General features: G+C 45.6%; 1 protein-coding gene across 1 annotated transcript in view; it reads right to left on the reverse strand.

Moving 5' to 3' along the window:
• FAM135B (family with sequence similarity 135 member B) overlaps positions 1 to 23,936 on the reverse strand; it is a 160,648-nt gene that overhangs the window by 99,162 nt on the left and 37,550 nt on the right.

Genomic DNA, 23,936 nt, shown 5'->3' on the forward strand with positions numbered 1-23,936 from the left:
ACTCTGATGGGTCATCCTGACTCAGACCTGGCAGTGGCTGAACCTAGTAATTGACCTTCGACTTCCCACACAGCAAATGCAGGACACAAGGGTGTCTACCCCATGCCCTGACCCAACTGAGATACTCCTTGATCTGAACTTCTTAGCTCCAGCCTACAACTGGACCAGTCTCAGCACAGCTGGAGTGTCTGGCAACCACCCACTCACGTGGTGCTGACACTGCAGGGAGTAGGACCCTGAGGAATTGAGCTAGGATCTGCTCCCTCCCCATCCTCCTGGCCAACTTCACTCTCCCCTTCAGCAGCTTTCTCTGACAGTCGCAGCCTAGAGGGAATGTGGATCCCACACGTTCACTCAGCATTCGGAAGATGCTCCATTTCTGACTGTACCCCCTCAACACACGTACACCCCATTCATCAAAAATATTGAGAATTCCAGAGTCCGCGATGGATCTGGGGACATGAGACAGTCGCTGTTCTTGAAGAAGGCCGTTATCATTCTTTTCCCATGAATAAATGTCATGATTTCCCCCAACAGTTTCACCTTTTGAATCGTGCACTTATAACCCATCACAGGTGATCAATGGGTGTTTGGTCAATTACAGAGATACGGCAAGATGGCGTGAGGAATGTCAGAGAACTTTCTAGACCACAGGGACTGGGGGGGGAGGGGCACTGCTAAGAGGTCTGGGTTAGTGTCTCGATTTTTCCCTATTACAACGACGTGACGTTCCTTTCATCACTTTGCTTTCTGTAAAATGCAGCTATAATCTCTAATTATGGTATTGTCATGAGTACCAAACTAGATCACAGGAAGCAATGTCTATGGTTCGCTAAAATGAACACTACTTTTCAATGTTCTAATTACTTTCTTAATTATTTGGGGGGGAGGGAGTTACTGGCCAATAGTGACTTCTACCATGTCAAATACAAGTTCATTTCTGATTAGAAATAAAAGCTAATAAAACTAATACAAATTATGTTATTGATAATTTTCAGAGGTCCTAGCATAGTGCTTGCTCAAAGTCAGTAATCTATGAATATTCTTTGAATATTCTTTTTCCTATGACCTTTTTCCCACTAAGCTTTCTTCTTCTCATTCATCATAGACCCTGCTTGTTTTGTCCCTTCTTCAGACACCCTCTCAATGGCCCAGGCAGATCATTGCTCCCTCTTCTGACCCCAGAGGAGTCTGCAGCAGCTGACTTAGAGCACCTGTCGTGTGCAATTGCAGTTCTGTATGACTCTCCTCTGAGCCTGCAGAACACATCACTCACCACTGCATTCTTAGCTTCTAGCAAGGAGCCTGGCGTCAAAGAACACAATTAATTTTTTTTTAATGAATTGATAGCCTCATCCTCATCTCAAAAACCTGTGTCTCCTTGCAAATGTCACCCCTTCATGGAGATTTTCCCATTCATTGTAGTTACAAGTAGCCCAGGCTCTGAATCAGCTCTGCATTCAAGTTCAGACTCTCCATTCACTTGTAATTTGTTTCTACATTTTTCCATTTAGTCTTCTTAAAAAAAATGATTGACGTATGGTAGATAGTATATACTCCATTATAGGTTATTACAAGATAATGGGTATAATTCCTTTGTTTTATACAGCATAGTTTTGTTACTTATCTATTTATATAAAATAGTTTGTTAATCCCATACCCCTATCTTGCCCCTTCCCCTTCCCTCTCCCCTCTGGTAACTACCAGTTTATTTTCTATACCTGTGAATCTGTTTCTGTTTTGCTGTATACATTTGTTTGTATTATTTTTTTTAGAGTCCACATATAAGTGATATAGTACAGTATTTGCCTCTAATTTCACTAAGCATAATATTTTCTAGGTTCATGGACATTGCTGCAAATGGCAGAATTTCATTTTTTATGGCAGAATAATATTCCATTATATATATATATATATATATATATATATATATGTATCTCACATTTTCTTCATCCATTCGTCTGTCCATGGACACTTGGGTTGTTGCCATATCTTGGCTATTGTAAATAGTGTTGCTATGAACATTAGGGTGCGTGCATCTTTTCAAATTAGTGTTTTTGAATTTTCCACTTGCAAATTACTTATGCTTTTTGAGCCTAATGTCCTTCACGTGTAAACTAACCATAAAAACCTCTTCTTCTAAAGCGTTATCGTGAAAGTTAGATAAGACAGTGATTGGTGTCATTATTTGTATTAACAGTGCGCTTTATCCATGTTCACACCTTTGTTGTGTGTATTCCACCTTCTACTTTATTCAGCTCGGAATCACCTTATCCTCACCCACATGCCCACCCCCTCCCCCATCATTCTACAAGCTACTTGAAAGCACAGACAATAGGATGGTCATTTGAGTGTCTTTCCTGTGACCTAGGTGAGTGCTTTGGATAAACCAGGTGCTCAATAAGTCTCTGGCAAAGTAATAGGTAGAGCATTAGCCTGGTTATCTCCAAAGGTAGACTGAGTCCTCACTGAGGAAGACAAATTGTCCTTTTTCATCTGAGCCACTATTCTAAGTCTGAGAATCCACACATCCATGTGGGGACTACTAGCTAAAAGGAAATCACATAGTTCTGTAAACCCATTTCACAGATAGGAACTGGGAGGCTCAAGAAGATGGAGACTCCAGCCTAAGGGCAGAACAAGCAGTGGAACCCAGAATCCAGCCTCCAAGTCCAGGGCTCTTCCTCCTGCCCCTCAACAGCCTCCCTTGGTGCTCACTGGGGCACGGAAGGACTGTTTGCAAGGCTGTTTCAATGCCTTTGTGTCGGAGCAAATTCTATAAACAGCATCTGAAAGTTGCAGCAGCACCTGCCTGGGTGTCAGCCAAGGCTTGGCCAGTGGCCTCCAAGATCAATGCACACCTGGGCCTGTGTCCTCAGAATCAATTACTGCAGATTTAGATTCAATTACCAGATGGCCTCTTCTCTCAGGCTAATTCTTCTGCACGTCTCCACTTTGGCGCAGAGGTGATCGTGCAAAATTGCTGATGTGCACCACAGCCGCCATCACCCACCTGGCATGAGCTGGGGGCAGGAGATGGGGGCAGCTCTCCTTTCCGACATCCCGGCAGAGTCGGCCTCCCCCACTGCATGCTGGGTTGCCACGGTATCACATGCCTCGTGATTACACCTCATCTCCTCATTTTTTTTTTTTTTTTTTTTTTTTTTGCGGTACGCGGGCCTCTCACTGCTGTGGCCTCTCCCGTTGCGGAGCACAGGCTCCGGACGCGCAGGCTCAGCGGCCATGGCTCACGGGCCCAGCCGCTCCGCGGCACGTGGGATCTTCCCGGACCGGGGCACGAACCCGCGTCCCCTGCATCGACAGGCGGACTCTCAACCACTGCGCCACCAGGGAAGTCCCTCCTCATTATTTAATGTCTGTTTGAGTTTCCTGGGGTTCAGTCATGTAGTTCATCTCAGCAGCCATATGACTGGGGCTGAGAAAAAGTAAACTTTTAATGACTGTAATGATTTTCCCTTCTTTATTTTACGTAGTTAACTTCTCCTAAACTAGATCCTTCCCAACGGCTTTTTTTTTAACATATTTATTGGAGTATAATTGCTTTACAATGGTGTGTTAGTTTCTGCTTTATAACAAAGTGAATCAGCTATACATATACACATATCCCCATATCCCCTCCCTTTTGCGTCTCCCTCCCACCCTCCCTATCCCACCCCTCTAGGTGGTCACAAAGCACCGAGCTGATCTCCCTGTGCTATGCGGCTACTTCCCACTAGCTATCTATTTTACATTTGGTAGTGTATAGATGTCCATGCCACTCCCTCACTTCATCCCAGCTTCCACTTCTGCTTCCCCTCCCCGCTCCCCATGTCCTCAAGTCCATTCTCTACATCTGCATCTTTATTCCTGTCCTGCCCCTAGGTTCTTCAGAACCTTTTTTTTTTTAGATTCCATATATATCCAACGGCTTTTAAGTGAAGTCAATTTTCTCTCCTTAGAACTAAAATACATACAAAAGCCAAAACTCTCAGCCCTCCTGGCTATCACTCTCTCTCTCTCCCTCCTTGCCCGAGCAGTGACGCTTACCCAAAGAATGCCTCTACTGGCTGTCTCCATTTCTTCATCATTTTACTCACACTTCAGTGCCCCCCAAATCTAGTTTCTGGACGCTTATCACCACCCAAAGAGCTCCTATCAAGGTGATGAATGCGCTAGCTGTCACTAAGATGTCCAGGAAAGTTTTAATGCACGTTGTACTTGAATTCTCAGAAACTTTCTGCAATGTCGGTCAATGCTTCCTCCTTGAACTATCCCCTTCCCGTGGCCTCTGTGAAATCAAGTTCCACTAGTTTCCTCTTGACTCTAGGGTAACTTTCGTCTGCCTCCTTATCAAAGTCACCTCCCTGCTGCCCTCAGTGTCACTTCCCACCTCCCTTACAGCGGTTTGTTTTACTTAAGTTACTGCTGGAGTCATACTGACTGTATTCTCTTCCAACCAGAATGTAAGCCCTATGAGAGCACTAAATTGGTCTGTTTTATGCATTCTCCAAGTCTTGTACATAAAACGGAATGCAGTACATAGCCAGTCAATGAATCCATGCGTCTAACCCAGACTTCTCCTCTACGTTCAAGACCTTGAAGTCCAGTCGCCTACTTGAGATCTTCTGTTTGGATTTTCAAAGGCAGCACATACTTAGCATGTTTCAAACCACCACTAGAGGGGGAAAAAAAAGCTAAGATGCTGGTTTCTCTTCCAACATTCCTTATCTGACTAAATGGCTCTATGAGCCACCTTGTCGTGTAAACCAGAAATCTGAGAGTCTCCGTCTCCCTCCGCCTTCTGAGTGTGATCCCTCATCTCTCCATCTCAACCACCAACCAACCTGCCCGTGCTCACATGGCTTCTCACCTGGACGGCTCAATGGCCTTCGTTCTGCTCAACCTTGCTTCTGGTCTGTCTCTCTACAATATTTCCAAGGAAGCACAGTTTCAGTACACAAATAGAATCAAGTTGCTACCCTGCTCAAAATCTTTCAGTATCTTTCCATTCCTTTTAGGATACAGGAGACACTTTTTTGCCCTAATACAGTCCTCAAAGCCAATTTGCCCCTGTTTATCCTCATCTCGTTCCAGGCTCCCTTGTTCACTCTTCCGCAGCCGCAGTGGCCTGTCGTCCCCCTTTTGTCACTGCATCACCTTTGCCCATGCCGCTCCTTCTGCCTGGAGTGGCCCTTCCCTTCCCTGTGGATCACGCCAACTTCTGCTCACCCATCTCTTTCCCCAGAGAATGTTCTCTCATCGCCCTAAACCTTGTCAAATCCATGATTACAAGCCCTCAGAACACAAGGCATCTCTCTGAGTACTCTGATATTAGTTGGTGTAAAAATGACCTTGACTGTTTGAATAATCTCCTACGTTAGACCAAGTCTTCTGTGAAAGACAGGCTCCTTTTGCTCAAACAGAACTATCTGCTTGATAGATATTTGTTGAATGTGAAATTTTAAAATATATTTTTAGGTTTGAAAAAATGGATAAAGACTCTAACCTACTGACTTTTTAATGTCTTTAAAAAAATCGTTTCCTTCTCATTTGATCATTACAAAAAATCATCAAACGAGTTATCCACTTGAAACAAAACTAGCACTGTAACTGTGGCAATGATTCAAAAACACCCAACTCCTTGACTCCACTGACTTATAAACTCTCTCAGATGGTTTCCTCCTTTGAAGATGGAAACTGAGATACTTTCCTCCAAGGACTGCTAGGAGAATTGATACAATAGTATTTACAAAATACCTAGCACAGTGCCTGGCGTATCAGTTGCAATATCAATAGAAATGTATTAGTGCCATTGCTACCGGTCCATGAAAATATGGGTCATCCACGGGTACGTATTTCAGAAGGCTGAGGCAAAGTGCACTGACTTCAATGAAGATAAACAAGAACGTTCATTTTCAGGAGTCATGACTTTTATCGCGCTTTAAACTTTAACAATATTGACCCAAACTGCTCTAAACTAAGGCGATCAATACTGGAGAGCGTGTGCTCAGCTGAAGCTTTCAAACAGAATTTAGATGAAAGGGAAAGCATCTTTCAGTGAGGTCTGGAAGTGATGTGAAATTCTTGTCATCCACCTACTCATTCTTTCATCCATCCATCAGTCCATGGACTCCGCACCTCAGCACTGAGTGACAAAGCTGCGATAGCAGGGGTGTGAGTCATGGCAGTAAGCAAGTTTCTGTCCTCCTAGGACTTACACTGTGGTAAGCGGGGGGAAAGAAATGCTCGAGCAATCATTCAGTTATAACGTCACACATGCTACAGAAAGAGAAACGGAAGGGATAGAGCACACTCAATTTGGGGTGCGGGAAGCGCATGACCTAAAGGTGAGAAGAGGCATCTTGTGGGCTATGAAAACTGAAGTTTGACAGTGGCCACAACAGACCCTACGAACCAATGTGAAGGGCTAGACTCAAAAGCAAGGCTCACAAAGGGAGTGGATGAGAACCACGACTCTACATTCCTCAGTTAGATTAGAGGAGTGACACGGCATCAGGTAGAGAGGGAAGAAAGAAGTTTAGAGAGAACAAACATACAGATGTTTGGAGAAAGCCGTTGCTATGAAGTCAGTCTCTGTTTACACCACCTCCAATGGAGGAGAGAAAAGAGGTGTCACCTCGTCTTATCCAAGCACGGAGGGCCTACCCAAACAGCTTAATACAGATCCCTCCAGTTCGGGGAGCGGAGGACCAGTGCATGTTTGACTCCTCAGAAAGTTAAGGCCACTCCATGCAGCAGGAGAGAGGTTAATGCATTGGGATAAGCTTAGACATTCAGAATTTGTTGAGGCAAAGGAGACGTTATTTATGGACCAGACACGAGATCTGTAGGGAGAGCTGACCTGGTGCCGTTTTAAGGCCAGCTCAGGGGAACCACGTGAGTGACAAGAAGATCCCGGCAGGGGAAGTCTATGTGAGTGAAAGACATCCAATCACAAGATGGAGATCCAGGGCAGGCTGAGCCAGCAGGGAGGCGTGTGGAGTTGCTGATACGGGACCCCTGAGGTTGCACCCCAATAGCAGCATGGAACACCAGCTCACATGAAAATGATGGTGAAGCCAAACAGACCCAGATACAAATCCCAACCCCACCATGTTCCTCCCTAAGCCTCAGTTTCCTCAGCTATAACTGGGAATACTGTTGACTATAACCATAGATTGTTGGGAAGAATACATCCCCATTTGTAGGACTGACAGGAAAGCTCAACTTCAGCTGAGAAGCAAAAGCTTTGAAACATCAGACTCCAAAGGTTAGCATGACTTTGTCTGAAACAAAGATAAAGGACAAGCTACAGACTAGGAGAAGATATTTTCTACACGATACATCAAGGCATCGTGAGCGAAGCTGTGTTTGGCAGGAGGTAGGAGACAAAGTTACATCAATAAGGAGCAAATTATCCAAAAACAGCAGCAAAGGTTGTAAATGGGAAACTCATAAAAGGGAAAATAAGAATAGCTCATAAACACATGAAAGGAAAGTGATTAGGGAAAGGCAGACAAAACAAGATACTGATTTGTGCAGGGAAATATCCTCATGAACTGCTGGTGAAGTTTGAACTGGAACTTTGAAACGCCTTCTGGCACTTTTCTTTCATTTAAGTCTGCACATCTGCACGCCCGGTGGATGCTTCAGCAACAGGGCTTTCTGTCGTCTAGAGCAGGTCCTCACACATTCGCACAAGGAGGCGTGCACAGCGATGCTGTCTGAGTTGTCACTGTGTACAAATGCCCCCCGAACAGTGGCATGCCAGCACAAGTCTAAAAACTGTCTTCCAAACGGAACTGATTTGCTGATTTCCTGGTGCAAACAGTCCTCCACCCCCTCCATGGCCAGTTTCAAGCTACCCACATGAAGTCACCAAACCTGAGAAGAGATGCACACAAATCAACTCTCAGGCGCAGGTGTGAGATGACCACAGCACACCTCGGTCTCCATCTGCATATGTGAACAGACTTTGTCAAAGTAAGAAAAAGACAAAATCTCCCCATTATCTCTTGGTGAGTAGAACATGAAATGAAATGCAGAGAACGCAGACCCGCAAGTTAGCCGTGGTTTCTTTGGGGATGGGTGGGGTCTCGCATTTGGATAGTGGGCAAAAATATTTGTAGCCCGATTTGTAACGTGCTCAAGGAGAATTTAGTCATAGATCACTTATGTAATCCAATTCATAAAATACTGAAATTGTTAAAATGACAGAATGGTGTTACTTATGCAGCAAATTAATGAGATGGCCAATTAATGTTGATTCCTTTATTATTCTCTCTTCTACCATTAGCTCCCGTGAACCCTGTGGGAAACAAATTAAGTTTGTTCATTCATCCATTAAATGCACTGTTACTGGGTGCCCACTTGTGCCAAGTGCTGCAGGGGAATATGGACGCGACCAAGACTTACATCAAATTCCCCAACCTGGGGGGGTCATAATCTTGTTGGTGGAGAAACCTGTGTCTGGCAGGTCCTTACGGAATGAAATCAGTGATTCTTAAAGTAAGAATGAGACATCAGACTGTCTACTCTAGTCTTCAAAGACATTTACTTTAAATTAAGAGGAATTAAGGAAATTCTTATTAAACATCTGTATTCATGAGACAGCTGTTCCAAGGGCCAGAAAGTTCAAACTGTCTTCAACAAGAAAGAAAACTTCTCAATCCAGTAGTAGCGCTAGCTTCAAGTATGGCTTGATTCCTTGGCCAAGGGATGAAACTCAAAACCCTGAATGCCTCTCTGCTTTCTTTCTCCACATCCCTTTGACTGTTCAGTGGACATCCCAAGGCTCTTCATACAATGGGACCACGGGCACAGCAGTCTCAGAATTGTCATCCTAGCACCCCAATAACCAGGAGGCTAGAGAGAGAAGACAGGTCCCTCCTTGGAGGTCCTTGTCCAGGACCCAGGCATATATTGATTGCTTGAGCCCATCAAAGCCAGGCCTAGAGCTGGGAATCAATAGGCCACACCGCTGAGAAGACGCAAGAGGGATACTTCCCAAGGAAACTTAGGTCACTGTCGATAGAAAAAGGGAGTACAGAATCCAAAAAGTCAGCTGCTTCAAGACTGCCACTTACCATGCTAGTCAACTGCTTCAAGACTGCCACTTACCATGCTAGAAGCTTCATGCTGTTTGAGCCATTTGGTTGAACAACAAAAAACAGGCCTCTTCTTCCCCAGGGGAAATTAAAACTCAGGAATTTTAAATGAATTTCTGACTCTTCAAACTGCAAATGGAGGGCCTTTTTCATAATGGAGCAAAAACAATCATTTATCGTGAAAATGTTCATTAGATTTCAAGTTCTTGAATTAAAATAGCAGCTTTTCCATTGACTAGCGACCTCGGTCAATTCATTTAATGACTCTGGGTCTGTAAGGTTTCCACTTAATCTTTCTTTTTTTTTTTAATTTATTTTTTGCATGTTGCCTAGTGGTACATTCTTCTTTTTTTTTTTAACATCTTTATTGGAGTATAATTGCTCTACAATGTTGTGTTAGTTTCTGCTGTATAACAAAGTGAATCAGCTATATGTACACATATATCCCCATATCCCCTCCCTCTTGCATCTCCCTCCCACCCTCCCTATCCCACCCCTCTAGAGTGAAGTAAGTCGGAAAGAGAAAAACAAATACTGTTATGCTAACACATATATATGGAATCTAAAAAAAAAAAATGGTTATGAAGAACCTAGAGGCAAGACAGGAATAAAGATGCAGACGTAGAGAATGGACTTGAGGACATAGGGAGGGGGAAGGGTAAGCTGGGATGAAGTGAGAGAGTGGCGTGGACATATAGACACTACCAAACGTAAAACAGATAGCTAGTGGGAAGCAGCCACACAGCACAGGGAGATCAGCTCGGTGCTCTGTGTCACTTAATCTTTAAAGTTCCTTTTGGCCCTAAAACTCTGATGTATTTTGCACTTAAGTCTATTTTCTCTGGTTCCTATTTCAATGCCTTCAAGGCAATGATCTTTGGAGTCTTTTCTCAATGAAAGTGAACTAACCAGAAAGATTTAGATCACAATAGTTCCTCACAACTCCTGATGCAACTCTAAAATCCCAAGACGGCTGGTTCATCCCTTTGGTTAGAAGCCCTTTGCCCAGACTCCTCAAATGCACAAGCCCAAGGAAGACTGACACCCAAAAACAGTAAAGGCTCCCAGGGAATGGGTTTCTCAGACTGTGCTCCAAGGTGAGAAAAGTCTAGTCTAGTAGGAAGGGCACTGGTCTAGGAACCTGGCATGCAGGTTCCCATGCTGGCTTTGACACTGAACCTTCAGGGCTACAATTTTATAGAGGCAATGTCTCCTTATCTACAGCACATGAGTGCTGTCCCTGATGGATACCCGGCATTGGGTACTGGGCCACACGCTGAGAATGGAAAGGAGTCATAACAGCACGATCCCCACCTTCACTGAGTTCTAGGCCGCAGGGACCAAGAGAGGAGTCAAGTGGTTTTCACAGGAATACATGCACACCATGATGACTGCCACAAAGCAAAGGCACCAGCACTCAGCCAGTTCAGGGGAGGCTTCCTGGGGGAAATGGACTTCAAGAAAAGTCCTTGGAAACAACCGAAGTGCCCATCATCGGACGAATGGATAAAGAAGACGTGGCACATATATACAATGGAATATTACTCAACCATAAAAAGAAACGAAATTAAGCTATTTGTAATGAGGTGGATAGACCTAGAGTCTGTCATACAGAGTGAAGTAAGTCAGAAAGAAAAAGACAAATACCGTATGCTAACACATATATATGGAATTTAAGAAGAGAAAAAAATGTCATGAAGAACCTAGGGGTAAGACAGGAATAAAGACACAGACCTACTGGAGAACGGACTTGAGGATATGGGGAGGGGGAAGGGTGAGCTGTGACAGGGCGAGAGAGAGTCATGGACATATACACACTAACAAACGTAAGGTAGATAGCTAGTGGGGGGCAGCCGCATAGCACAGGGAGATCAGCTCGGTGCTTTGTGACTGCCTGGAGGGGTGGGATAGGGAGGGTGGGAGGGAGGGAGACGCAAGAGGGAAGAGATATGGGAACATATGTATATGTATAACTGATTCACTTTGTTATAAAGCAGAAACTAACACACCATTGTAAAGCAATTATACCCCAATAAAGATGTTAAAAAAAAAAAAGAAAAGTCCTAAAGGAGAAGTAGGAGCAAGGAAGCAAAGGGGAGGACAGACAAAGGGAGATGCATAAAGTGTCCTACCTCTGGGTACCTGCACACTAGTGGGAACGCTGGTGCACATGCAACATGAATACACGGTAATAAGCAGTAAGAATTACAAAGAATGTTCAGATAAAATATGGGAAGATTCTGAGAAGCAAGGTCACTCTTACGTGGAAGATAAAAAGCTTGTGTAAATAGGAAAAGGAATGTGATGATCTGGTAATATAGTAGGACATAAGCAAGGAAAAACAGAGGGGGTGGGCTAAGCACATCTGGTAGGTATCACAGAACAGGCAAAGGCAACTACTTCCTGAGGGAAACGGGAAATAGCCCAGGCTGAGCCAGGGCGTGTGTCAGGGGAAAACTTGAAAGGTTTTATTTCGAAGACCTTGAAGATAAAGCTTAGAAATGTCCAGCTACTGGATGCTTCCTATTCTGTATCAAAAAACCTCTCTCTAATTATCATACTAAGTGAGGTTAGAAAGAGAAAGACAAACACCGTATGATACCACTTACATGTGGAATCTAAAATGTGACACAGATGAACTTACCTACTCAACAGAAACAGACTCACAGACATAGAGGACAGACTTGTGGTTGTCAAGGGGGAGGAGGGGGTGGGGGAGGGATAGAGTGGGAGTTTGCGGTTAGCAGATGCAAACTAGTATATACAGAATGGATAAACAACAAGGTCCTACTGTAGAGCACAGGGAACTATATTCAGAATCCTGTGATAAACCATAATGGAAAAGAATATGAAAAAGAATATGTATGTGTATACGTATATATATACTGAATCACCATGCTGTACAGCAGAAATGAACATAACATTGTAAATCAACTATACTTCAATTAAGAAAAAAAAATACTCTCTCTAAACGTTTGGTACTGTGGACTGAGACTCCCTCTTTCAAATACAATCCCATCCTTGTTTCTCCTCTCAGTTCTCTGGCTTCCCTCCTCAGGCACCTTCAGGAGCTTCTGTTCATCTGCTCAGCCCAGGTGTTCATGGGGCCCCAGCCGTCCTTGGCTGCCTTCTCTTCAAAACCCACAGAACCTCCACGTGTGAACGTATCCCCAGTGCTGACATGAGTCTCTGGGTAATTGCTGGTGACTCTGCATGAACGAACCTCAGCTTTAATCTTCCCTGGAAGCAGCCCTGAGTTTCCTGTGTGGAGGAAACGGAGGCACTGGGCACTTGTTTCAGTTTCAAAGACGTGGAACCAGGGGTTGAACCCAGATAGACTGTAGATGCCGTTTTTGTGCTGTTCGATGGGTCTTCCATGTGTAAACACTCATTGAAACAATGGCATGAACATGGGGTTCACTGCCTCTTCTAAAAAAGGTTGAAAATATTTAAATAGTAAAACTGGGATGACGTGCAGTATCCTAAAAGCACATCCACGGGACACCGGCGGGGCAGCCCCTGAAGGTCTGATCTTGCTACTACGGTGTCCACGGGAGTGATGAGGGCTGCAGTGCGAAGCGAGTGAGGCTGGGGAGGAGGCCGAGCCCAGGAGAGAAGACTGAGCCTGACCAAGTGATGTCAGTGGGCTTGGAGAGGACCCGGAAGACCCGAGGAGGAGGAGAAAGTCCCAACTGATAGGACTTGAAATCTGACGCAGTGTGGAGGGGGTGCTGGTGGAGGGGTTCAAGGAGTAATTCTGGCCCAGCTTGCAGGACCCGGTGGGGAGCAGGGCCATGTATCAACACTGCTGATTTATTCCTCCAGCTGGCGCTCAGCACAGGTCCTGTCCTTAGCACTGCGGGTGGAGTAGGGACCTGCCAGACCCTGGAGCCCGACTCACTGGGCTTGAATCCTCACTCCAAGACTCACTACCTGGGAGGCCTTGAGCCAGTCCATGAGCTCTGCATGCCTGAATTTCCTCTTCTGTACAATGGGACCTACTCCTGTAACTTATCACTTAGGGAAGGTGTGATGATAAAGTAAATCCAAACACATAAATACGTAACATATTTGAAATATTCTATTTCGTGGCACATAGAAAACAGTGACGGTTTACTGAAAGTAGCATTATTATCAAATCTTAGAGGAGACACAGACAACAAATCCATATGGAATAAAACTAGCTGAAGTGGTGCGAAGAAAAATAAAGCAGAATAAGAAATTGAGTTATAACAAGAAATTTATTTTTTTTGAAATAACTGGGCAAGAAGCCTCTCTGAGGAGGTGACATGTGAGCAGAGACCTGACCTGGATTCACTGAGAAAGCAAGCTAGGTGACGATTGCAGAGGAACGACCAACTTCACAGTGGAAGGACCCCCTAAGTTCAGAAGCTCTGAGTTGGGAATGAGCTTGGTGATTCAAGGAAGAGTAAGAGTGATGGGGAAGAAGGGAGAAGATGAGTTTAAGGGGAAAGTCAAGGATCAGACCATACAGGGGCCAATCAGGACCTGCTAAGGACTCTGTACTTTGTTCGAAGGTCTCCACGAAGCAATATGATGCAGTAGTTAAGAGCCAGACCGCCTGAATGGGACCTTACCCCAGCCTCTTCCCAGATGTGCACATCAGCACCTTTATCTATAAAGTGGGGATAATAATAGCACCTACCCTATGGAGTTGTGAGAAGTGAGAAAATTTAATATATGCAAAGAATATAGACGGTGCCTGGTGTATATTAAGCATTCTGTGTCATCACCATCATCATTAGAAGACTTTCAGTAGCGGCCCAACATAATCCACATTATCTGTAAAAGGTACCACCCTGGCTTTTGTGTGAAGGTGACGCAGGTCAGCCTTTGGCAGTGGTGAACTAAAATGAGTTGAGTCCTGAGAGCGATGGAGAACGATCATTGCATTGGATATGGACTGAAAACCTCTCAGGCTGATGTGTAGCAACATGGATGGACCTAGAGACGATCATGCTAAGTGAAGTAAGTCGGACAGAGAAAGACAAATACCATATGATACTGCTTATATGTGGAATCTAAAATACGACACGAGTGAACTTATCTACGAAATAGATTCACAGACGTGGAGAACAGACTAGTGGTTGCCAAGGGGGAGGTGAGCTAGGGAAGGGATGGACTTGGAGTGTGGGATTAGCAGATGCAAACTATTATATACAGGATGGATAAACAACAAGGTCCTACTGCACAGCACAGGGAACTACAGTCAATATCCTGGCATAAACCATAATGGAAAAGAATCTGAAAAAGAATGTATATATATGTATAACTGAATCACTCTGCAGAACAACAGGAATTAACAACAGTGTAAATCAACTATACTGCAGTAAAATAAAATTTTTTTAAAAATTCCCAGGCTGGATGGCTCTGTGCATCTATATTACCTAAGGTTTCCCTGAGAATATGTGCGTGCTGGGTCATGCTAAGTAAAGTCTTTAAAAAATCACTGTCTTGGGCTTCCCTGGTGGCGCAGTGGTTGAGAGTCCGCCTGCCGATGCAGGGGACCTGGGTTCGTGCCCCGGTCCGGGAAGATCCCATATGCCGCGGAGTGGCTGGGCCCGTGAGCCATGGCCGCTGAGCCTGCGCGTCCGGAGCCTGTGCTCCGCAATGGGAGAGGCCACAACAGTGAGAGGCCCGCGTACCGAAAAAAAAAAAAAAAAATCACTGTCTACTTAAAGTGGATGTATTATTACAAAAAAAAAATCAATGGAATAAAAAGAAACAAAACTCTCATGCTTTTCTTTCAAGAACATTCTGAGTAAAAGCCATGCTCTTCAGAGAGTATGTGTTCCTCATAGCCCCTCCTTGGGATCTTCAGAATTAGCTACCAAGACAAAGTGGGAAATCCTGTTTCTGTAACTGTCCAAATACGCTACGGATATGTAAAGGTAAGATAGGAATTTTCTGTTACTTTTCCAGCATGAGCAGTTTTCACATAAACCCGTCCTCTTATCTTGGGCTGTCCTTAGAAAGAATGGGGTATTTGATAGATGCGTGGAAAGCCAATCTGTGAGAAAGCCTGCTCCAGTAACCCCACTCTCCAGGACAACCCTACTCTGCTTTAAAATGGCTCGTGTTCAAATCACTGGGCAGCTGGCGGGGAATTTTGCTCTGAGTGAAGCCTCAAGTAATATTTTCCTCATTCTTTACTGGGCGCGCATAAATAGCACCATGAATCGAAGACACTCTATAAAAAGGCAAGAGCGAGACCTGATAGCGGTTTTGAAAAGGCTCTGGCGCCCAGTGTGGGGAGTACAGAATCTCCGTTAGCAGGACTTTTACCCTGAAATATGTTCCTCCTCCCTCCCAGAACCTCCCCAGAACCAGAGGTTCTGATACACCTGCCTCTTCCTCTGTGTGCTCCCTTGAACTAAAAAAAAATCCACATGTAAATGGGGACGCAGACTCCCTCATTTTCCATGTGAGAATACTGGACAAGATAGACTTTATCATTCCTCACAGTGAAAAAAGAGCTTATGCCCAAGACAGGGTAAATACCCAGCAATCAGCTGCAGCCAGCTCAGAGGGAAGTATTTCTTTTCATTTCATGACCGCACTGTTTTCCAGAGGCACTGGATAAAAACGCACCTGTCAGCAGATCAGGAATAAAGACCCTCTGCCACATAGGACCGTCCTCAGGGACCTGTCTTTTACATGACGGCGTTAAGACTTCAGAATCTCTTCCTGTAACTGTAAGTCACTGAGGAGAGAAGACTAAATCATCCAATTATCCATCGTTAGCACCAGCTTATTAGCTGCAATTACAGAATTCCAAGGTTCTGCTCTCGTGCGTCCCCATGTGAATTTCCTCTTTGGTATTTTATCCAGGTATATCTCGTCTCGCTCTTAGAGTCTGACTTAGGAGGCACGGGTGGAGGGATCAAGAAACTGGCTGCTTGCCAGTCCCTAGGGTGTCCTGGGAGGGGAGGTCCTTGCACCACATTGGGAGAAACTCTGCTGTGGTTTGAGGGGGTCCTGAACATCTCCCCGCCACTTCCCGGACACCTTCCGTGTTGTCACTCCAAATTCCACACAGCATGGGCCATTCTTGGATTCTCTGTGACCACTTGGCCAGATCAGGAAGAAGTTAGCCTGCCTCTTTGGGATACTTTGCTTTTTTCTAAATAATCATCAGCTTTTTTTCTTAACAACTGTTTGACTGTTGCGAAGTCGAAGCAGCATCCTTTCCCACTGAAATGCTTCCCCCCAAAACCACCTGTTCGCTGAGCCTTCAGAAGCTTGCTCTTCTTTTAATGGTATGGGATTGAGTCTCCCTCTTCCTTTCATTCTGGCCCAAGCTCTGCCCTCTGGTCTTGTATTCACTAAGGCAGTAAACAAGCCTGTGAAGCCAGCTGTGCCCCAGGCGCTCTGACAGGCACCAGGGAGCCAGAACTGAAGAAATCAACATGACCAGCACCTTGGTGTGTAAATGTAAGCATCAACTTCCACACTGAGGATTCATTTATATCCCTAAGTATATAATAATGATAACGATAATAATAATAACCATGATAATGTCTCTTCATTTTAAAAAAAACTAGAATGACGCTGCCTGTATGTACACTCTCATACAATGCTCTTTTCATTGGCCACTGGCTCGTACCATGCGAAAACCTCTGCTTGAAACCTCCAGCGATGGGAAGTTCACTGCTTCTGAAGACAACATCTGTAGCTGGGCATCTGGGGGCTCAAGAGCTCCAGAAACAGTGCCTGACACACGGGAGGCACCCGAGAAACATTTTCCCGAATGAGCAAAACCCATCAGGACTAACATTTCAGTTCGTGTAAATTTCACCCAAGTCTGCTGACTCTGGCTTTTGTAATAAAACTTAAAAATAGCCAGGATTTATTGAGGGTTTAGGATGTCAGGCTCCCCTCTGCGTGCTTATGTGCATTAATATTTTAAATTCTTACAAACCTATGAAGAAGGTACTATTATTAATATTACTATTATTGTTGTTATTGTTATCGCTATTCCCATGTTACAGAGAAGGAAAATGAGGCACAGGGAGGTTAGAAACAAGCCCAAGGTCACCCAGAGTGACTGGGACTCAGCCACCTGGTTCTGGAGCCTGTGTGTAGTGCTCTAGAGATAAAGATTGTTCTCTCCCATCCGCAAGGGAAGCGGCTCTGATGTGTGTGTATCTTCTCTGGCCTAACGCTTCAGGGAGCCTGTGCTCTCCCTCGCCTTTTTCTCTAGGTGTGTTTCCCTGAAATGCGGTTCCCCAGGTGCAGCTTTGCCGTGCAGGTGCGCGCTGGTGGTGCTGCTGTCTGAGTGGAGAGCAGGCAGGGGGCCCAGGAGCCTTGCTCAGCGTGGAGGGAAGCACCAGGGCAGGTGTGCCGATGGCAGGGCAGCTGAGGCTGTGAAGACCCGATGGCGGGACTCTGCTCACTTTCCGAGCACAGAGAGATTTGCACTGACGACCTGGACCTACAGTCGGGACACCTGGAGGTCAGGTGTGCTCACAGAAGACAGACTCAGGAAGACAGCAGTCGGGCCTTCCAGGGAAGGCTGTCCTGAGCCCTGGGCCCCCAGGGCCTCCGTCCTCCTGAGCCCTTGTCACTCACCCCGTGGTTCCCCACCCCAGTCCTTGAGCTCCAGGAGAGCAGGGTCAGACATCAAGCTCTGTGTCAGCTGTGCCTCGTACACAGCTGGCTTTAGCATCTGGGATTTGCTGCTGTGTACGTTATCCCCACAGAAAGTGCATTAAATGCGGGACAGATTAGGGGACCATCCCTGAAAAATGTGGCAGGAGGGTGATCAAGGAGGTCATGCTTTGATGCGTAGGTGTACATGCAGGCTCCCAATGCGACAGGCAGTCCATTCCCTACCCACATACAGTACATCAACTGATCCCCAAAACAGCCCTTCAGGGTCATTTCTATAGGGGACTAAACCCAAAGGCTACTGGCTCAGGGTCACAAGGAACCCAGGTGAACGCAGGTCTGGTTAACTTCACACCACACCTCCTATGTGATAATGAACGAACTGCAGTACCTCTTCTAGTGGTTTCTGGACACAGATGATAAACAGCACATCCAGAGAAGAGGACCTGTGTGCAGGTGATTTAGCACAGGTGTGCCCAGTGAGACCACCTGGGATGTGGGGACACAGGGCAGGAAAAGGAAGGAAGACAGGCAAGGGTGCATTTCAGCAAAGGTCCCCAAGAAGGCAGCGCCAGCCTGATCCTGCAGGGGACTCTGGAGGGTGAGCTACATCTCAGTCTGTCCCATCATGAGACGGGAGATGGGCTTCTGTATCCCTGCACTAATACTCACTGGTTCATGGCAGGGGTTGGGTGGGGAGGGGATGGGGGACGGTGGGCTTCAAACTCCCAGGCACGTTCAGATCTTGGGCAGAGTGCTTCTGGGAGCCTGGGGTGGTCCTCCAAGCAAAGTCCCAGGCGCAGGTACTGAGAGCAAAGGGGCAGGAGAAGCCCACAAATGGGGGAGGGGCACGTGCTGTGTGTGTACAGGTAGTGAAGAGGATATGCTCAGACAGGGAATGAGTAATTCTGCCAGGGGCAAGGGATCGCCCTTGGAGAACCAGCATAAATCCTTTCTGCCAGCCTAGTGGGACTAGCAGGGTGAAAGGGTGAGGAAAGGAGGGATAGGCATGGAAAGCAAAAGCAGAGGCAGAGAGGCGTGAACCGTGCTACAAGAGACTGGAGAAAGCTTCCCAAAGAAGAACCTTGGAGGTCAAGCAGACTTTAAGACTTGATCTCAAGGACAAAGGATAGGCAACAATTCTGACTTGGACCCCCAGGGAGCTGGGTCACCGCACCAGCTGGCAGAGCAGATTCCCAGCTTGCACTGGGAGTCCAAGGTGAGGGGCCCTGGCTTCGGTGTTTCCCGGTTGACTGCTGCGAGGACCAGAGGGGAGAGCATCCTTCAAGCCTGGGCTCACCCAGGCACATCCTTCCTGACAGCCCTGAGCATCACTCTCCTCCAGCCCCAGGTGGGCACTCAGAGCCTGGGAGCTGGAGTGTTCTACCTGCTTAATATTCTCCATGAAAACAAGCATATTTGATATGTAGGGGTACATTAATGGACCTTGAAAAGAAGTTAGTTTGATTCATTTGAAGAATAAATGTCCCTCCCCACCCCTTAACACGGTGAAACTCATAAAAGCTTCTGCTAATGGAAAGGGAAATTACCTCTCAAAACACGACTAAAACTAATCATGGCCATTTTTACACGTTCACAATTTACTGCTCATCCTTTCTCCTGCTTTGATGAGCGGTGACTAGCAGATGCCTGTGCCGAACCGCCTAGCACAGCCTCAACCGGCTTAGGCAGCACCCCTCCCCCTCCCCCTATTTTCCCTTCCGTGATCATCCCTCTAAGGGAAAATAATATTTTTTTAACATCTCCAGGTCGGAAGGACTGCACAATCTATTAAATAGCGTCATTTTGGTGGAAGGAAATCGCCAAGGCTACGTATCCGTAACATTCATTCACAGATGCAGACATGCCAATTACCTGTAACCCTGAACTCAGAAGAGAGAACAAAGCTGTGAGACCCACAGAATGTAAGCCTTTGAAGCAAACAGAATCACATTTTTTAAAAAATTTCTTACTTCTGGTTTCTCTTCCTGGAATCCCTTAACCCTTATATTTTCATTGACCATCATTCATCTCTGTACCTCTTGGCACCCAGGACTTCGGCTTATAGGAGGAACCTGAAAAGGTTTGGAACAGCCCAGGGATATCCTGGTGTCAGTGAACCATTAGGGGATCACCTACAATTCATACTTTTCTATTTTGGGTGATGACCAAGACCCAGTGGCCTTCAGAGTCGTACTGACCACTGGCCCGAATCACCCACCCTTCCACATCTACAGAGAAGTAGCTCCCTTTATGCCTGGCACCAAGTGCCAGGAGCAGATGTGATGCACTGCTCCAGTTGGGGTACAGTCACCTGTTCACACACATGTCCCTTCTGTCATGTGGTCATCTTTCTAGAATGCCCAGGGGAGGACTGCTTACCTGGTACAAGTTCAGAGCCTGTCCTAGTCTATTTTACAAGATATGTCGCTACCTCAGACAAGAAGGAACTATCCATTTACCACAGAAACCTGTCCCAAGTCACCTTTTTTAAAAGTACAGAAGAAAAGAAAATACCGTAGCATACAGGTTATGGCTACATTTCACATGGGGAGTTACTATTTTTTCTTATTCACAGAATCACATCATAAACACCTACCTTGGAAAACCCAGTGACAAAGTATTTCCCATCTAGAGAAGCAGAATCCAAATCACCTACGTAGTTGAAACACATTTCCATATCATATGGCTACCAGAGAACAGATATATCCAAAAAGAGAGAAAGACTGTCTAATTGTGCCCCTTAATTTGTGCAGCAACGTCTTGTGCTTGAACAGCACTGGATTTATGTCTTCCTAGTGCTTTCACTTCATCTGGCTGTGCCTCTTGAGACGAAATCAATCTGCTCCACATGGCATATCGTGGCCTCCAAACCCGGCCGCCAAGGTTTCTCTTCTCATTTTGTCTCCGTCCTTATCACCTGCCACGCCAGATCTCTCATCATCCCAGGAACACCCTTGCTCAGGTCCCAGGGATATCGGGGCCTGGTACCTCTGCCGAGAACATCCTTCCCTTCCTTTGCCTGCACGGCCAACCTCTGCTCACCCTTCCAGCTCTCACTGTCTCAGATGAGCTGGGTCAGCTTCCACCTCTACTGTATTTGTTAGTGTGACACTTCTGTCTCCCCAGGAAGACTGTGGGTGCCTCCAGAGCAGGAAGGAATCTTCTCATCCCCAGGGATGTGTTCCATGGGACCAGCCTGGGGCAGATGCTACTAAGTAAACAACTACTGAACGCAGAATAGCATCACTTACTCTTGCTAGTGGTTATTGTGGGCTTACTGTGTGCCAGGCCCATTCTAGTCATTTCCTTGCATAACTCATTCAAACCTTAACATAAACCTATGAGGTAGGGATCTCCTACCAGCCCCACTTTATAGGTGAAGAACCCAAAAACCAAATTGGCTAAAATAACTTTCCTAAATCCACATGGCTAAGAGTCGGAAGCAGGATTTGAACCCAGCAATTTCTGAATGTGTGTCCTGCACCACTCCTGAATTCTACCTCTTTAGACAGAGAAACCTTTTCCTATTTCTGCTTTAGAGATAAATGCAACCAAAAAAACAAATTAAATGACTTGTCCCCATAAGATCACCCAACTGATAAGTGTCAACGACATCAAGTGTTTTGACTCCTTCTGGTGATTTCTCAATATATCAGTACTCGACTAAACATATATATATATTTTCTTTTTTACTGAGAACTACATGCAGGTAACAGGAAATATGTCTGGGTGACTGGATGTAAATATGACTGCTGAAACAGTCTCCCTTTGCTGTACGTACAGAAGTTCTCCATGAAGGGCTGGAGAATATTCCACTCCTGCCTTGAAGCTGGACTGGCCTTGCAATTGGCCTTGACCAATGGAATGTGGAGGACAGACCCTGTGCCATTTCCCAGCCTAGCCCTTAAGAGACCTGGAATCTTCCACTTTCTTTCCCTTGGTGACCTGAGCTACCACAGAAGAAGTTGGACACCCAACTGGAGACAGCCGGACCATTCCCTTAGGCAGTTCAGCCACCTCAACTGAGAGATCAGATGTGTGTGAAGACACGTCTGATGTTATGATCGTGGGTAATCTGTCCTCCACTGAGATCCCAGCTGAAAGCAGTGCACAAAAGACCTGGCTGAGCCCAGTCAACTCAAAACATCAAGAATAAACTGTTGTTTTGAACCACTAAGCTTCAGAGTGCTTTGTAATGAGGCAATGTCTAACTGAAAACACTAAAATTGGAAAATTCACCTTGAGGAAGAAATCGCCAACACTATCTATTCCTCACCCACGGAGCCATCCCTATTGTAATTATTGCTGACCTCCATATGGGCCTTCTGTTCTAAATATCATACTCATGTAAACTCAAGGGCCTACCAAGTGGACCACAATTATCCCCATGTCAAACTAGACCAAAGAAGAAAATAGCCTTTTTTCCCCAAACTGCATTTTTCTTTCTTTTGTCTCTGTGCTGCACCAGCAGGAGTCGTCCTTTCCCCAAGCTGCTTGCTGGGCTCTGCCAGCTGCTGGACGCCCAGCAGTCCTCTGATCCTCACAGCTGGGTCTCTCAGCTCCAAGAGACAGCTCAGCCAGAGACAGGGACTGAGCTCCCGAGCTACACAGTCACGAGAAGAAGCAGAGTCCTTTGTCGGGGACCTGGGGATGGCATCCATCAAGTCAGCTAGGCATTACTCCCACCTGACTTCCAGGTCCAGCCTTGTCCCTGAGACCAGAACCCAGCTTCAAACCCCTGATCAGGTGACCACTCACATGTCAGACTGATTGGACACTTACTTTGTGCCAGTTCCTAATCTGGGACATTTACCTTAATAATCTCTGTAAAATATAAAACGCCCTTTTCATTTATAATCTCCAAGACGCACAACCATATAAAATCTATGGGATGCAGCAAAAGCAGTTCTTAGAGGAAAGTTCATAGTGTCACAAGCCTTCTTTAAGAAACAAGAAGAATCTCAAATAAATAACCTAACACTCCACCTGAAAGAATTAGAAAAAGAAGAACAAACAAAACCTGAAGTCAGCAGAAGGAAGGAGATAATAAAGATCAGAGAGGAAATAAATACAGATTTAAAAAACAGCAGAAAAAGCATCGGTAAAACCAAGAACTGGTTCTTTGAAAGGGTAAACAAAATTGACAAACCTCTGGCCAGGCTCACCAAGAAGAAAAGAGAAGGACCCAAATAAACAAAATTAGAGCTATAATGTCTAAGACAAAGCCCTACAGAGGATGGATATTTACCCTCGTGTTTCAGGTGAGGAAATGAAGCTCAAGTTGTTAACGCCTGGGATCACATGACTAGTTCCTGCAAGATTTGGGTTCAAATCTTCTACTTTCTCATTCACCTCCATGAACCTTCTTCTGGCAGAAGCTGGGTTGGGGAAGGGGCACGACACAGGTGGTAGCACAGTGGGGAACTACAGGCGTCCTGAATGCACATAGGAGGGGGAGTGACCACCAGTCTCAGATGCCTGATTTATTTCCTGGAGAGAGGAGGAGAGTGAAGGGTGGAAGAGAAGGACCTCCCTGGAAATGTGGAGCCTTGACTACTACTTAATGCTTAACTCTTTCCAGAGTAAGGGGAGGAGCCGGTGGTCTCCAGTATCTTTCTCTTTCTGTATCACAGGCTTGAGTCAAACTGTTGCCCATAAACCATCAGCCTCCCCTGATTGTCCCTTGCATGGTCCAAGTAGCCTACTCTGCCCCGAATCTCCCACTCCTCCTCCCAGGTGGAGCTAAACAGGTCACCACTCTACACTCCCACTTTGTGGTTATTCAACTGCATGCAGTTTTACTCACCATAATATCACTGTCATCAATGGGGTAGTCTAATTGCCAGGGCAACTCCAGATGAATTTTTGGAAGTGTAGCTATGACTGGAACTCTTACTCTGCTGGATATGATTTCTATAATATTCTTGGCTACCTTGTACAGTGAAAGTTAAGCAGATTTCACCTAGTTCTGTCTTTTTATCTCCATACTTCTGCTTCCATCCCGAAGTGTTTCTTCTTCTTCAGGTCTGGCTGATCTGTACATTCTCCCAAATTTACCAATGAAAATATTTCTGTTAGAATATAATCTTGACGCCTAGCCTTATTTTTTATGTAATAAGTTCTATATTTCGGACTCAACACTATTACACTGAAACTGCTGGGAGCCCTGGATACCTACTAATACTCCAGTTTCTC

The sequence above is a fragment of the Lagenorhynchus albirostris genome, chromosome 17 (assembly GCF_949774975.1).
Source record: "Lagenorhynchus albirostris chromosome 17, mLagAlb1.1, whole genome shotgun sequence".
NCBI classification, from domain to species: Eukaryota; Metazoa; Chordata; class Mammalia; order Artiodactyla; family Delphinidae; genus Lagenorhynchus; species Lagenorhynchus albirostris.